The sequence below is a fragment of the Schistocerca serialis genome, chromosome 7 (genome assembly GCF_023864345.2).
Source record: "Schistocerca serialis cubense isolate TAMUIC-IGC-003099 chromosome 7, iqSchSeri2.2, whole genome shotgun sequence".
Classification (NCBI taxonomy): domain Eukaryota; kingdom Metazoa; phylum Arthropoda; class Insecta; order Orthoptera; family Acrididae; genus Schistocerca; species Schistocerca serialis.
Genome location: NC_064644.1, coordinates 611,770,869 through 611,786,009, shown reverse-complemented (window position 1 = coordinate 611,786,009; position 15,141 = coordinate 611,770,869).

The following is a 15,141-nucleotide window of genomic DNA, read 5'->3' as shown; positions in this document are numbered from 1 at the left end:
AGTCACGGAATGCTGCACTGAGGAGAGATATCGATGTCGGTGAGGCCTGGCACGAAGTCGTCGTTCCAAAACATCACAAAGGTGTTCTGTAGGATTCAGGTCAGGACTCAGTGCAGGCCAGCATTATGAACAGGTGCTCAATCCTGTTGAAAGATGCAATCGCCATTCTCGAATTGTTGAACAGTGAGAAGCAAGAAGGTGCTGTGATAGTGCCACGCAAAACATCAAGCGGTGCAAGCCCCCTCCATGAAAAACACGACCGCACCATAACAACCACCGCCTGCGAATTTTACTGTTGGCACTACACACGCTGGCAAATGACGTTCACCAGGCATTCGCCATACCCACACCCTGCCATCGGATAGCCATATTACATACAGTCATTCGTCACTCCACACAACGTTTTTCACTGTTCAATCGTCCAATGTTTACGCTTCACCAAGGGAGGCGTCGTTTGGCATTTACCGGCCTAACGTGTGGCTTATGAGCAGCCACTGGACCATGAAATCCAAGTTTTCTCACGTCCCGCCTAACTGTCATAGTGCTTTCAGTGGATTATGATGCAGTTTGGAATTTCTATATGATGGTCTGGATAGATATCTGCCTATTACGCATTACGACCCTCTTCAACTGACGGCGCTTTCTCTGTCAACAGACGAGGTCGACCTGTACGCTTTTGTGCTAGTGTAAGTCACCCTCTACGTTTCCACTTCACTATCACATAGGAAGCAGTGGACCTAGATTAGTGGATTAGGAGTGTGGAAATCTCGCGCACAGACGCGTGACACAAGTGACACCGAGTCACCTGGCCACGTTCGAAGTTCCGCGGTGCGCCCCATTCTGCTCTCTCACGATGTCTGATGATTACTGAAGTCGCTGATATGGAGTACCTGACAGTAGGTGGTAGCACAATGCATCTAATGTGAGAAACGTATGTTTTTAGGGGTGTCCGAATACTTTTGACCACATATTGTACATATCTATGGAGTTGGCGTAGCCTGCTGCGTATGTTCTCAACAACAAACCGCGGTAGTCACGTGATTTTGGGACGACGCTGCTTATCTATAATTTTCGGCGAAAGCAGAACTTTAACAGTACATGTATTCGTCTTGATTTTTATGTTTCTGCATGTTTGAGTTTTAGTAACACCTGTGGTGCATTATTGTCGATGCTACGGATGTAAAGAGAGGTATGTGAAAGGAGGGCCAGTTATTTTTCATAGATATGTACAACAAATGTGTATCTGTAAGTATCATATTGATATGAGGAACTTTATATGTGAAAAATGCCGAGGCACGGTATTGTATAGTCTTGTATTGTAGAGATAATTTCTGCTATTTTATGACCATGTGTTTACGAGAAAAGTGATAGACAGATTTGCAAATGTGTTTGAGTAATCGGCCAGTTAGTGTATACGTACTGGTGCTATGTTAGTATGCAGATAAAAAAAAAATGGTTCAAATGGTTCTGAGCACTATGGGACTTAACTTCTGAGGTCATCAGTCCCTAGAACTTAGAACTACTGAAACCTAACTAACCTAAGGACCTCACACACATCCCTGGCCGAGGCAGGATTCGAACCTGTGACCGTAGCGGTCGCGCGGTTCCAGACGGCAGCGCCTTGAACCGCTCGGCCACCCCGGCTGGCTGCAGATAAAATTTTTACATTACAGACTGATGAGTTTCCTCCAGTTTCTGCAGGTTCGCAAACCCTTGCGTGTATCTATGTATTTCTGCATGAGACACTTTCTATGCAGTGTCATTTAACGTAATTAGTTAGAACAGAGATTCGATAATATAAATCAGTGCAATAGTAAACGTGAACAGTATTGTTGGCTCGCACTTTTTAACCCGTTACCGAAAGATCGTAAATTAAGTGGAATGTGAGCTATAATATTCTGTCGAAAAAGCTCGTCACATCTTTAAGCCGGCTTCATTTTCTGATATTAAATTGTTAAGATGACTGTGAAACTCTATACAAAGTTTCACGGTATTTCTGAAGGTGATCTATCTGTAACAGGGAAATAATAACACGCAAAATACGCTAAGCGCTGAAGGGATACAAGGCGCCGTCCCAAAATCACATGGCTTGAGCTGAAGGCGATGTTGCGGACAAAATTCTCATTCTACACATCCTAATACTCACTCCATAGATATTTATTCTCTATGGGCTACCTAGGCGGGTATGACGCCTGCATGGCTACAACTTGGGGACCCGCTCAATCGAGGTGATCGACGAATAACAATTTAGCAATTCGGTACTGAACTTCACCCCCTGTGGGTAGTTCTGAGACACTTGTCCACTAGTTGGCATATTCGAAGTTTTGTGCCCACTGGGTCCCTCGAAACCTAGCTGAACAACATATAAGGGAAAGAAGGAACATCTGTACTGAATTACTTATGAAGCTGATGGTGACGATTTCTTGTCTAACAGTGTCACAGGTGATGCAACATGGATTCTCTTTGAACTTTAAACAAAATGTCAGTCCATGGAGTGGCCCTACACAACGTCTCATTCGAAGAAAATGTCCAGAACAGTACGGTCAGCCGGCTAATGCAGCGCTGCGGTCCCCTGGTTACTCTCTTCGATGTCCTCCTTCATGGTCAAACGGCCAACTCGGGAGTCTGTTGTGAGACTCTTAGGAATTTGAAGAAACGATTACTGCTTATTAGTGGCCTCAAGAACGAGAACGCACGTCTCCACTATAAAGTAAGGCCACACATAATTCTGCGCACCAGAGAGGAGACCACAAAGCTTACGTGTTCTTCCTCATCCGACCTACAGCTCGGATCCTGCACCTTCTGGCTTGCCCGTCTTTGCCCCAGTGAAGAACCACAGCAGTGATGTGGCAGTTATTGATTTGAGCAGGAACTTGGGTGAGACGCAAACCAGTGTAGTGGTAGCATGACGACACACGGGCTATCACGATAAGGTGGAGTAAGGTCACAGAACTGAACGTAGTTTACCTTGAAAAATAGGGTTTTCCAGCCAAAGAATTCCGGAACACTACGATGTACTTAAATCATGAATAAAACCATTCTGTTTTGAGAACAAAGTGTTCCATTACTTATTGAACGACTCTCCTAAGTTCTGATTTTAAATCTCTCCGTCGCTGTTGACGATGACTTCTAAGGCAATCGCAGTCGCTATCTGCTTTAGTATGTGAAAGATCACAAATTTCCTAAGGCTCCACTTTATTCATGTTGATTATTCATACAACATACATGACTGACCTAAAAGTAATAGTAATGTTGAATACAAATTAAGATAAAACTTAACACCTCTGTTTGTAAATGTAGAAGACAAATGATGTAATTAAAAAAAAGAAGACAACAGTTTTACGGACGCATGTACCGAATGAATAGAACACACTAATCAAGTGCATCTTCAGCTTAATGAACAGCTACAAAACTAAACCTACAAGGTTAACTGAAACTGACAAAAATATGTAACACGTTGGAATTAGAACGGGTCTAAAAGAAAACACTTTTTAGAGAAGCAATACAAAAGGCACGATTTCAGGGAAGAAAGGTGCAAGTAAATGGAATGACGAGAATTACGAAAACATGGCACTATGCTCTCGAAGAATGAAGGAATTTTGAGAGCAGAAAAATGAAACACAAAGAAGTATAACCAAAAGGATTATTGGAATAAATAACAAATGATCGATTTTGGAATGAGCACTCTGTCATCAGACGCAGCTGGAAAACCAGTCACTGTTTATCGATTGAATGAGAAAAGTCCATGCATGGATAGGCGATAGCTACCGGTAAACTGTCATACCACCATGCACGTAACGTCATGTCAAAGCTATGCGCAAAAGTTTTTGTTTTGTTTTATTTTACAAAACATGTGAAATCCAAACTATTCATGGTGCGTAATAACTAAACCAGAAGTTTTAAGCAACATTACTTGATTTTCCGATGTAGTTAAGTGGTACAGGAGGAAACTGTTGGTTATCGACTATCCATGCGTGGATGTATTTCATTGATTGGAAAACCAGTCACACCCACATTCAAAGTCCTCTGATGACGGAACGTGTATTCCGAAATCGATCATGCATGTAGTATAAATAATACCACTAGTAAAGTGCTATCTGATGAAGTCTGTAATCCACATAATAAAATCGTAACCACTGCAACCAGCGTGTCTCTGCAGTAATTGCATCAGTCACATAAATTTTTCTGTTATATGTGGAACGAAATTATGGCAGTGGTCATCTTTTACACTTCTTTCCTTAAAGGAAGTCATAAGATATCTGTTGCGCACACCTTCTGACCAACGATGGTGCCAATCGCGCGTTCGATATTGTCGATTGAGACAAATAATCTAAACTGTATTTCGAGATTAAATTCTATATTTTTCCTATTTGGAACCGAATGAAATAGATTGAAGATGATTTCAGACATGAATTTGCCTTCAAATGCGAGCGAACAATTTTCGGGAAAATGGCAATGCTTTAATCGTTTGTATCGATGGATCCGTGGCTTTTTCCTTTCAGTGGAGAAAGGTTAAGTGTAAAATGCTACGAAGCGGCTTCACAGCAAGACTGCACGGCAAAAACACAACTGTTGCCACAAATATCTCTATAAATGTCGGTAAATTACCATTTTTTAAAATATTCTTCTTAACCATGTTGATACAAGGTAATAATAATCAAATAATTTCATTTAGAAAAACAAATCGAATGTGCCTTTGTGTCTTAGAAGTCAAAATTAGGTCTAAACTGAAACATGTAACACTTTCATGATCCCATACTAAATAATCCAACGTGAAGGTCTATATTTTAAACCTTTGAAGGTAGTGGGAGACCTGTCATTTGTGTGATTCACACTATGTAAGGTCTTTCTCTTAAGATGCAAACGATGTGTATTTCATAAACGTTTAGCTGTTGAAATAACGTTTTAGACGTCTGAGAGAAAAGAAAAAATTTTCATTTTGAACGAGTGATGACTTTTGTCTATTGCGATAGTAAAACGAACTGTTTCTTGTCTATTTCCTTTTTATTAGTGGGTCTGTGTATTGATACTGGTCGAAATAATATGAACACGTGGTACACGTAATTCATTTTCCATTCGGATGTGGCTAACGAAAACGCTTTTGAAATTAAACCAATGCATTTTATGGGCCTGAAAGTCAAACTGTACATTTTATGAAAAAATAGCAGGAAGAAATAGTCGAAGTTGAAACATTATATTACAAAAGGATTTCAAAAATTAGGCGGACAAATGTACCACAAAATGAACTTCCGAGCATATACAAGAAGAGGGACAAGTTAGCGGGACTCGTGCTAAGGCGTGCTCAGTTAACTTCGAACTTGGTCAAGCAGTAGACGGGGCAAATGAAGATTACAGTGTGTAAATCACATTAAGATTGAATTTGGATGTGGTAGGTATCTAATGGTGGAAACCTCAAGAAATCACGGTGCGGAGCACAACATCAAATCAGTCCAAAATAAGTACAATGAATTAAATAATTGCGTATAGCAAACAATAAAATCCTCTATATTCTTAAAAGTAATAGTAGTTATAGGCCACGAATGCAATTGCAGTCGACTTCAACACCATCACTACTTAAGACACACCATTATAAATCGAAAGTTGGTGACACAAGTCACTTCTCACAAGCCGATTACACGGCAGCTATGCGTTCTGAGATAGTTTCAAATGAAATATCACTATCGTAACACAACTAAGCCACTCTTTGTCGCTCTCCCTTCAGACAGTATGTGAATTCTACAGGGCACGTCGCGTATTAGTCCTTCATTACTAGGACCATGATCTCGATCTCAATTTTTTTCTTTTTTTTTTTGGTCATCAGTCTACTGACAGGTTTGATGCGGCCCGGCACGAATTCCTTTCCTGTGCTAACCTCTTCATCTCAGAGTAGCACTTGCAACCTACGTCCTCAATTATTTGCTTGACGTATTCCAATCTTTGTCTTCCTCTACAGTTTTTGTCCTCTACAGCTCCCTCTAGTACCATGGAAGTCATTCCCTCATGTCTTAGCAGATGTCCTATCATCCTGTCCCTTCTCCTTATCAGTGTTTTCCACATATTCCTTTCCTTTCCGATTCTGCGTAGAACCTCCTCATTCCTTACCCTATCAGTCCACCTAATTCTCAACATTCGTCTATAGTAGACTTCTCTTGGACAGAAATGCCTTTTTTGCCATAGCGAGTCTGCTTTGATGTCCTCCTTGCTCCGTCCGTCATTGGTTATTTTACTGCCTAGGTAGCAGAATTCTTTAACTTCATTGACTTCGTGACCATCAATCCTGATGTTAAGTTTCTCGCTGTTCTCATTTCTACTACTTCTCATTAACTTCGTCTTTCTCCGATTTACTCTCAAACCATACTGTGTACTCATTAAACTGTTCATTACGTTCAGCAGATCATTTAATTCTTCTTCACTTTCACTCAGGATAGCAATGTCATCAGGGAATCGTATCATTGATATCCTTTCACCTTGTATTTTAATTCCACTCTTGAACCTTTCTTTTATTTCCATCATTGCTTCCTCGATGTACAGATTGAAGAGTAGGGGCGAAAGGCTACAACCTTGTCTTACACCCTTCTTAATACGAGCACTTCGTTCTTGATCGTCCACTCTTATTATTCCCTCTTGGTTGTTGTACATATTGTATATGACCCGTCTCTCCCTATAGCTTACCTCTACTTTTTTCAGAATCTCGAACAGCTTGCACCATTTTATATTGTCGAACGCTTTTTCCAGGTCGACAAATCCTATGAAGGTGTCTTGATTTTTCTTTAGCCTTGCTTCCATTATTAGCCGTAACGTCAGAATTCCCTCTCTCGTCCCTTTACTTTTCCTAAAGCCAAACTGATCGTCACCTAGCGCATTCTCAATTTTCTTTTCCATTGTTTTGTATATTATTCTTGTAAGCAGCTTCGATACATGAGCTGTTAAGCTGATTGTGCGATAATTCTCGCACTTGTCAGCTCTTGCCGTCTTCGGAATCGAGTTCGGAATCGTGTGGATGATGCTTTTCCGAAAGTCAGATGGTATGTCGCCAGACTCATATATTCTACACACCAACGTGAATAGTCGTTTTGTTGCCACTTCCCCCAATGATTTTAGAAATTCTGATGGAATGTTATCTATCCCTTCTGCCATATTTGACCGTAAGTCCTCCAAAGCTCTTTTAAATTTCGATTCTAATACTGGATCCCCTATCTCTTCTAAATCGACTTCTGTTTCTTCTTTTATCACATCAGACAAATCTTCACCCTCATAGAGGCTTTCAATGTATTCTTTCCACCTATCTGCTCTCTCCTCTGCATTTAACAGTGGAATTCCCGTTGCACTCTTAATGTTACCACCGTTGCTTTTAATGTCACCAAAGGTTGTTTTGACTTTCCTGTATGCTGTGTCTGTCCTTCCGACAATCATATCTTTTTCGATGTCTTCACATTTTTCCTGCAGCCGTTCGTCTTAGCTTCCCTGCACTTCCTATTTATTTCATTCCTCAGCGACTTGTATTTCTGTATTCCTGATTTTCCCGGAACATGTTTGTACTTCCTCCTTTCAACAATCAACTGAAGTATTTCTTCTGTTACCCATGGTTTCTTCGCAGCTACCTTCTTTGTACCTATGTTTTCCTTCCCAACTTCTGTGATGGCCCTTTTTAGGGATGTCCATTCCTCTTCAACTGTACTGCCTACTGCGCTATTCCTTATTGCTGTATCTATAGCGTTAGAGAACTTCAAACGTATCTCGTCATTCCTTAGAACTTCCGGATCCCACTTCTTTGCGTATTGATTCTTCCTGACTAATGTCTTGAACTTCAGCCTACCCTTCATCACTACTATATTGTGATCTGAGTCTATATCCGCTCCTGGGTACGCCTTACAATCCAGTATCTGATTTCAGAATCTCTGTCTGACCATGATGTAATCCAATTGAAATCTTCCTGTATCTCCCGGCCTTTTCCAAGTATACCTCCTCCTCTTGTGATTCTTGAACAGGGTATTCGCTATTACTAGCTGAAACTTGTTACAGAATTCAATTAGTCTTTCTCCTCTTTCATTCCTTGTCCCAAGCCCATATTCTCCTGTAACCTTTTCTTCTACTCCTTCCCCTACAACTGCATTCCAGTCGCCCATGACTATTAGATTTTCGCCCCCCTTTACATACTGCATTACCCTTTCAATATCCTCATACACTTTCTCTATCTGTTCATCTTTAGCTTGCGACGTCGGCATGTATACCTGAACTATCGTTGTCGGTGTTGGTCTGCTGTCGATTCTGATTAGAACAACCCGGTCACTGAACTGTTCACAGTAACACACCCTCTGCCCTACCTTCCTATTCATAACGAATCCTACACCTTTTATACCATTTTCTGCTGCTGTTGATATTACCCGATACTCATCTGACCAGAAATCCTTGTCTTCCTTCCACTTCACAAATCTAGATTGAGCCTTTGCATTTCCGTTTTCAGATTTTCTAGTTTCCCTACCACTTTCAAGCTTCTGACATTCCAACCCCCGACTCGTAGAACGTTATCCTTTCGTTGATTATTCAATCTTTTTCTCATGGTAACCTCCCCCTTGGCAGTCCCCTCCCAGAGATCCGAATGGGGGACTATTCCGGAATCTTTTGCCAATGGAGAGATCATCATGATACTTCTTCAATTACAGGCCACATGTCCTGTGGATACACGTTACGTGTCTTTAATGCAGTGGTTTCCATTACCTTCTGCATCCTCATGTCGTTGATAATTGCTGATTCTTCCGCCTTTAGGGGCATTTTCCCACTCCTAGAACAAGAGAGTGCCCTGAACCTCTATCCGCTCCTCCGCCCTCTTTGAAAAGGCCGTTGGCAGAATGAGGCTGACTTCTTATGCTGATTATTTATCAAAATTTAGGCAGTGGCGGGGATCGAACCCGGGACCGAAGACATTTTTGATTATGAATCAAAGACGCTACCCCCTTTTTTTATCTCATTTTGTTCGCTTTTGATCGTTGCATCTGCTCAGGGCGGACGTCGTAAAACATCCATTGAAGTTCGTTGTTAATCGAGTAACTCAGTTTTTTTATTACAGAGAGCACGTAACCCTCTGACCGAACACGCTGAGCTACCGTGCCGGCTTCCAGACTGCAGCGCCTAGAACCGCACGGCCACCACGGCCGGCCACCCTGTTTTATTACATAACATAATACAGTTACAGTCAATTAGGTAGAGTTAATTTGTGTAAATAGAAGAAATAAACTTCCAATCCGTATTTCCTGTATACGATGTAATATAAACAAATGCGTTTGGTACGGCTTTAACGCGAATGTACCGAAGGGATCTGACAGCTAATTGATATGGAGTACTATAGCCATGAACACTGGTTAAAGGTCACGTCCGTGTGTAAATCAAGACGCATTCGCACTGCTCACTACACACTACGTGGTATATTACATTCACGTATTAATGTCGATGAAAATACTGTTTATGGGGCAACTGCATCTAACCATTATACAAATACGGAGCTGCGTCCGCAGAACCCGCAACATTTCGCACAAGGAGAACCTACCAAATACTGTCTGTGCCTTCTAGATTAGTTGTGCCCTATTGGAGATTGGCGATTTCCGACTTGCCACATTTTCAGACTTTTGTATGCGGAAGGAGACCGGAAAATCATTATGGTACCGCCAGCGCTTGGCGCAAACACTGCCAACTGACGCTAAGCGCGAATGCGAGTCGCATTAGAAAAGTGATGGACTCTTTGATTGTGTCTAAATATTGCCTTCGCAGAACACAGTTTTACGAATGCATCACTATCTACAAATTCTTTACGAAGCCACAGAAGTCATTTTTTGGGTACAGTAATCGTTTGACTTTGGGTGAAAGCAAACAACAATGGCTTCCAAAATCGCTGTTCACGCCGGTTGCCAAGTGTATGCTGTAATTCGATTTTTGTATGAAAAAGCATCTATAGCTGCTCAGGTTCAGTAGGTGTTGTGCTTAGTTTATGTAACGCCAAGGCTAGACAAGGACGTGGAGACACTAAAAGAGGCCCTACAAAAGTGAGAGGTGAACAGCAGATTGACAGGTCCGATATCCAGACCGATAAAGTCGTACAAGCGGAACAAAAACCGTGATATGAGAGACAAGTGACCACTGATAAATTTCCGGAAATTGGATTCCCCACTGTTTGGAAAAGATCGTATATTGCACATTGTGTGCAAGGTTAGTACCGAAATTGCTTACCTTGACCAACACAAAGAGTAAAGGGTGTCAAGCTGACGAGCGTCTTTGGACCACTATCGGCAAGACGGACTTGATTTGTTTTGTGATGCTCTTGAAACAATGGCTTTGTGGACAATCGTTTGACGATGGTGTAGTTCTTAAGTCGACTGGTTCCGAGATGGAGATTTTGTATCAAGGGAGGCTGAAAAGGCTATTGCAGCTTTGTGAAAAGTGCCTAGAGCGTACAGCGGTTATATGAAAAAATGAGGTAGGTTTTAAGGAAAAAGAACCACCAATAAAAGTTTTGCCTAACAGTCTGGCGAGTAAAGATTTATAAGCCCGAATAGCCCTTAGTTTTCAAATGCACATAGTAAACGAAATTCGTGAGCATAAATAGATGAAAAGACACGATAGTCATTGAAATCAGCAGTATTTAGGAGTATTTGTCTAGAGCGACCACATAGTTCCAGTTGTGGTGGAAGGCAGATAACACACGGCGATCCAGCAGAAGAATTACAAACAAGTGCGGTACATTTCACTACGAGGAGGACTCCTACAAGACCACCGCTAGACGGTTTCTTGACTCGAGAACTGCTCGTCGACCTGGGACATTTAGCAAGACGGAGACTGCTCACAAATCACTTGTATGTCCCATCTTACAATACTAACCAATGCTTGGGGTCCGTTCTAAACAGAACAGAGGATACAAAGAAGAGCGGCAAGAATGGACACAGAGTTGCTTAACTCACGGGAGTACGTCACTGAAATGTTGGAAAAACGTGAATTGGCAGATGCTCGGAGATAGACGCCAGCTATCCCGCGAAAGCCTACTTACAAAATTTCAAGACTCAATCTTAAGCAAAAAATTTATAAGTACTCTTTATCCCACTGCCTATCGCTTCGGTAGGCGCTGTAGGGTCCGTAAAGACAAGACAAGACTAATTACAGCACGCTCAGAGCCGCTGGAGCGGCGAGTCTTCCCGCGTTCCGTGCCCAATGGAAAGAAATCCAAATATGTGGTATCGTGCTAAGTAATCTCTGGCATGCACTTCATTGGGAAGAGGTCCGGTGACCTCGATGGACAAGAAAGAGTTTCGTGAACACGAAGAAAAGTAGTAGAAAATCTCGCTCTGTGAGGGCGGGCATTATCTTGCTGAAATGGAAGCCCAGTACGGTTTGCCAGGAAGGGCAACAATACGGGGCACAGAATATCTTCGACGTACCGTTACGCTGTAAGCATGTAGTGGATGACAACCAGCGGCGTCCTGCTTTGAAATGGAGGCACCGGCCAGACCATGACAGCCGGCTGTCGGAGCGCGTGGCGGGCGCCGTCTGAGGCGCCTCCACACACGGCTTCGGTCGTCATCGCGGGTCATCACTTGAGGCAAGTTGCACTCCACTTAATGAGATTCCAGGGCGAAGGCGTGTCTGGAGACGCACTGTAGCGTTCCGGTACCACAACTAGATAATATGAGGTAGACTTACACCACACTCGATTCGCTGCTTTTACAGTCAAGAGCATCATGTTTCTGAATTACCTGCACTTACAGTACCCATTTTCTTTTCCATTCTTTCTACTCTGGTGCACGTTTCAAACACATTACAGCGCCGCACAAGTTGATACCTCGAGCATTTCGTAATATGGGCGCCCCTAAACCACAAACAACACAACTAATCCACCAAGTCCTGCGAAAAAGGCCCAGCTTTTATACAGGAACATGACAGTTGCCAGTCCAAAAGTTAAAAATTCGAATAAATCTTCACTGATATCTTCTGGGCTAGACAGGGAGAATCGTATCTTTACTGCTAACACACTTTGCATTACTTAGCTGCAGAAGTGACGATATCAAAAATCAGTAGAATTATCTACTACAGCTATCTGTCTGTTCCACGTACCCATGAATGTCGGAAATAGATAAATTACGTAGGAAAACCACAAAGAGAAAAAACAACAACGCCCAAAGTAAACGATATATGCAAAAACAGCATCATCGAGAAAATCGTTATGGTTTCTGTGACATACGAGTGGTAGAAATTTGATGAGAACTCCTGCTCCGGATGACACATTTTGTATAGCAACGGTCTCTTCTACAGACACTGAAATATAACTTGTCTGCGACAGAAGAGACGCTGTTGCTGACGAGGAAAAAAAGACGTTGTATCGCAAGGCTGTAATTCTGCTACTTCCTTTTGAGGACAAAGCAGAGCCCGCTGCCTAAGCACAAAGGGTAGCAACAGGACCTCCATCACAAGGGCAGGATTACTCTGCAGAGAGGACCAGGACGAGATACAAGGGGCTCTGAACGCAAATGCCGTTAAATTATCTGAGCGGCTGGCGCCTTGTACGTGACGAGAAGCTACGTCGGATGTTAGCTCAAGCAACGGGCCCTGCATTTCACGCGGAGCGCAATGCGCACATCGGACAGCATAAGGTTTACGGCCACACCTCTGCAGCGTGGAAGGTCGTAATAGCATCAGCGGAGCACATGGCACGATATGAAAAACGTACAACCTGAGCTGCGGTTACAGAACAGCAGCTCTATCGCCCCTCTTTGAAGAGAACTGGGGTAGCTGACGATTTAAGAGATTATAATGACATCCACATTGTTATGCTCTAGCACTTGGCAGCGACACGAAGGTGCGTATACACTGTGATGATTCAATTAGGGGGATCTTAATCGGATGTTGCGTTTCAGGCAAGTACCAAAAGGCGAATGTGGGAAAGCTGCTATGGACGGCAGCCACATCTCGGCTGCAGGATGAGTAGAATCTACCAGTCCAATGGCCTCCGGTGGAGGAGGCGTGTACTGTACAGCGATCTGGAAGGCAGGCTTACCTACACGCACAGGCACAAGAGCCTAGGAAACGCCCGCAGAGCGAAGTGAATCCTGTAACGGTTATGCTGGCTACGAAAACTACGCGATATCTGAAATAGTTAGGAAATCATAGCAGCTGCGGCAACTCCGAGGCTGTTTGTGAGCGCCAGACACATGCAGGTTCTTAGCTGCAAAGAACTGCTTTCCTGTATTGTTACTGTAAGTAGCTTCCACGAGGGATTCGGAGTTTCAAGGTTGTCACCGAGACTTAGCTAAGCCTTTCGCTACAGTGCGAATTATCATATTTTGGATAAGGTTCAAATGGTTCAAATGGCTCTGAGCACTATGGGACTTAACAGCTGTGGTCATCAGTACCCTAGAACTTAGAACTACTTAAACCTAACTAACCTAAGGACATGACACACATCCATGCCCGAGGCAGGATTCGAACCTGCGACCGTAGCGGTTGCGCGGTTCTAGACTGAAGCGCCTAGAACCGCTCGGCCACTCTGGCCGGCATTTTGGATAAGGACCTTCGCTTTTAGTATATAGTGTTTTGCACTTCTTAGTAGCTATCTTCCTCTGTCAGGTATTTTTTGATGTCACTGTATTCCAGTGTGCGACGCAATCTTTATGTGTGGTGGATATTAGTAAGCAGAGTAGGAGTTCACTTGAGTTTATTTACTATTGTCAGACTTTCGGCGTTGATATGCCTGCACCGAACACAGAAGCTATGAACGGAACCTCGTTCTTCAAGAAATGAGAAGTCCGAGGGGCCTGATGATTCGTTTTTAGAGAATTACTCTTGTCTTCAGTAGTGAGACTGGTGACAAAATTAATGCAGTTAGCGGTATTGGAGGCAGCTGAAGGTGAATCTCTTTGTACCGGTGGCTTAGTAAAGGGGCAATGTGACAGCACTTGCGAGACGAGCGACAAATTAGCCACTTACGAGCACGTTTGCTCTCAATTGTACGCTTTGCGAGTCAGCTTTCCTCCCGAATGCTAGGAAAGCACGGCGGGTTTTGCCCTGCGTAGTGTTGATTCCTTTGGTAGGTGCGGCAGTCTTCCTGCAGCGTTCGCGAGGTGCTGCTCCTGAATATCGCGTTGTAAGCAGCCAGCTCCACATTTGTGTCTACGAAGAGTAGTCACATCACTGACAAGCAAACTGCAAGACGATCTTTTTTTTTATGTTGGTGGTTGCAATATTTCTGTGAACATTCCTTCGGTCTCTGTCAACTTTTTGTTATAGGGCATGAGCAAAATAAAACTGACCATGAAAATATTTCATGTGCCTTAAGCCTTTCACCTTACGTTCCGCGTAAAGATGCTGTAAGTTGAGTCCCCCCTCCCCCCCCCCCCCCCTCATGAACCATGGACCTTGCCGTTGGTGGCGAGGCTTGCGTGCCTCAGCGATACAGATGGCCGTACCGCAGGTGCAACCACAACGGAGGGGTATCTGTTGAGAGGCCAGACAAACGTGTCGTTCCTGAAGAGGGGCAGCAGCCTTTTCAGTAGTTGCAGGGGCAACAGTCTGGATGATTGACTGATCTGGCCTTGTAACACTAACCAAAACGGCCTTGCTGTGATGGTACTGCGAACGGCTGAAAGCAAGGGGAAATTACGGCCGTAATTTTTCCCGAGGGCATGCAGCTTTACTGTATGGTTAAATGATGATGGCGTCCTCTTGGGTAAAATATTCCGGAGGTAAAATAGTCCCCCAGTCGTATCTCCGAGCGGGGACTACTCAAAAGAGGACGTTATTACCAGGAAAAAGAAAACTGGCGTTCTACGGATCGGAGCGTGGAATGCCAGATCCCTTAAGGGGATACGGAATCACCTATCCCCGCAATGTTAATATATGCCTACTATAGGGAACATTTTCTCACAAACTACTGGAGACAGAGAGGTAAAAATTTTACTGTATGTGCATTCATATGTTACAACAATACTGAAACAACAGTTTATTGTCAAAGTATTTTCTTACAGAGATATTGTACATTTATTTTTAAGTAAATTTTTTCCATCGCTTTTTACTAGACTATCACCCCTAAGTCTTTTGTAAATCAAGTAATTAAAAAATCGTTGTTTCAGTATGTAATAGGGACCTATGTCACTACGTCATAAA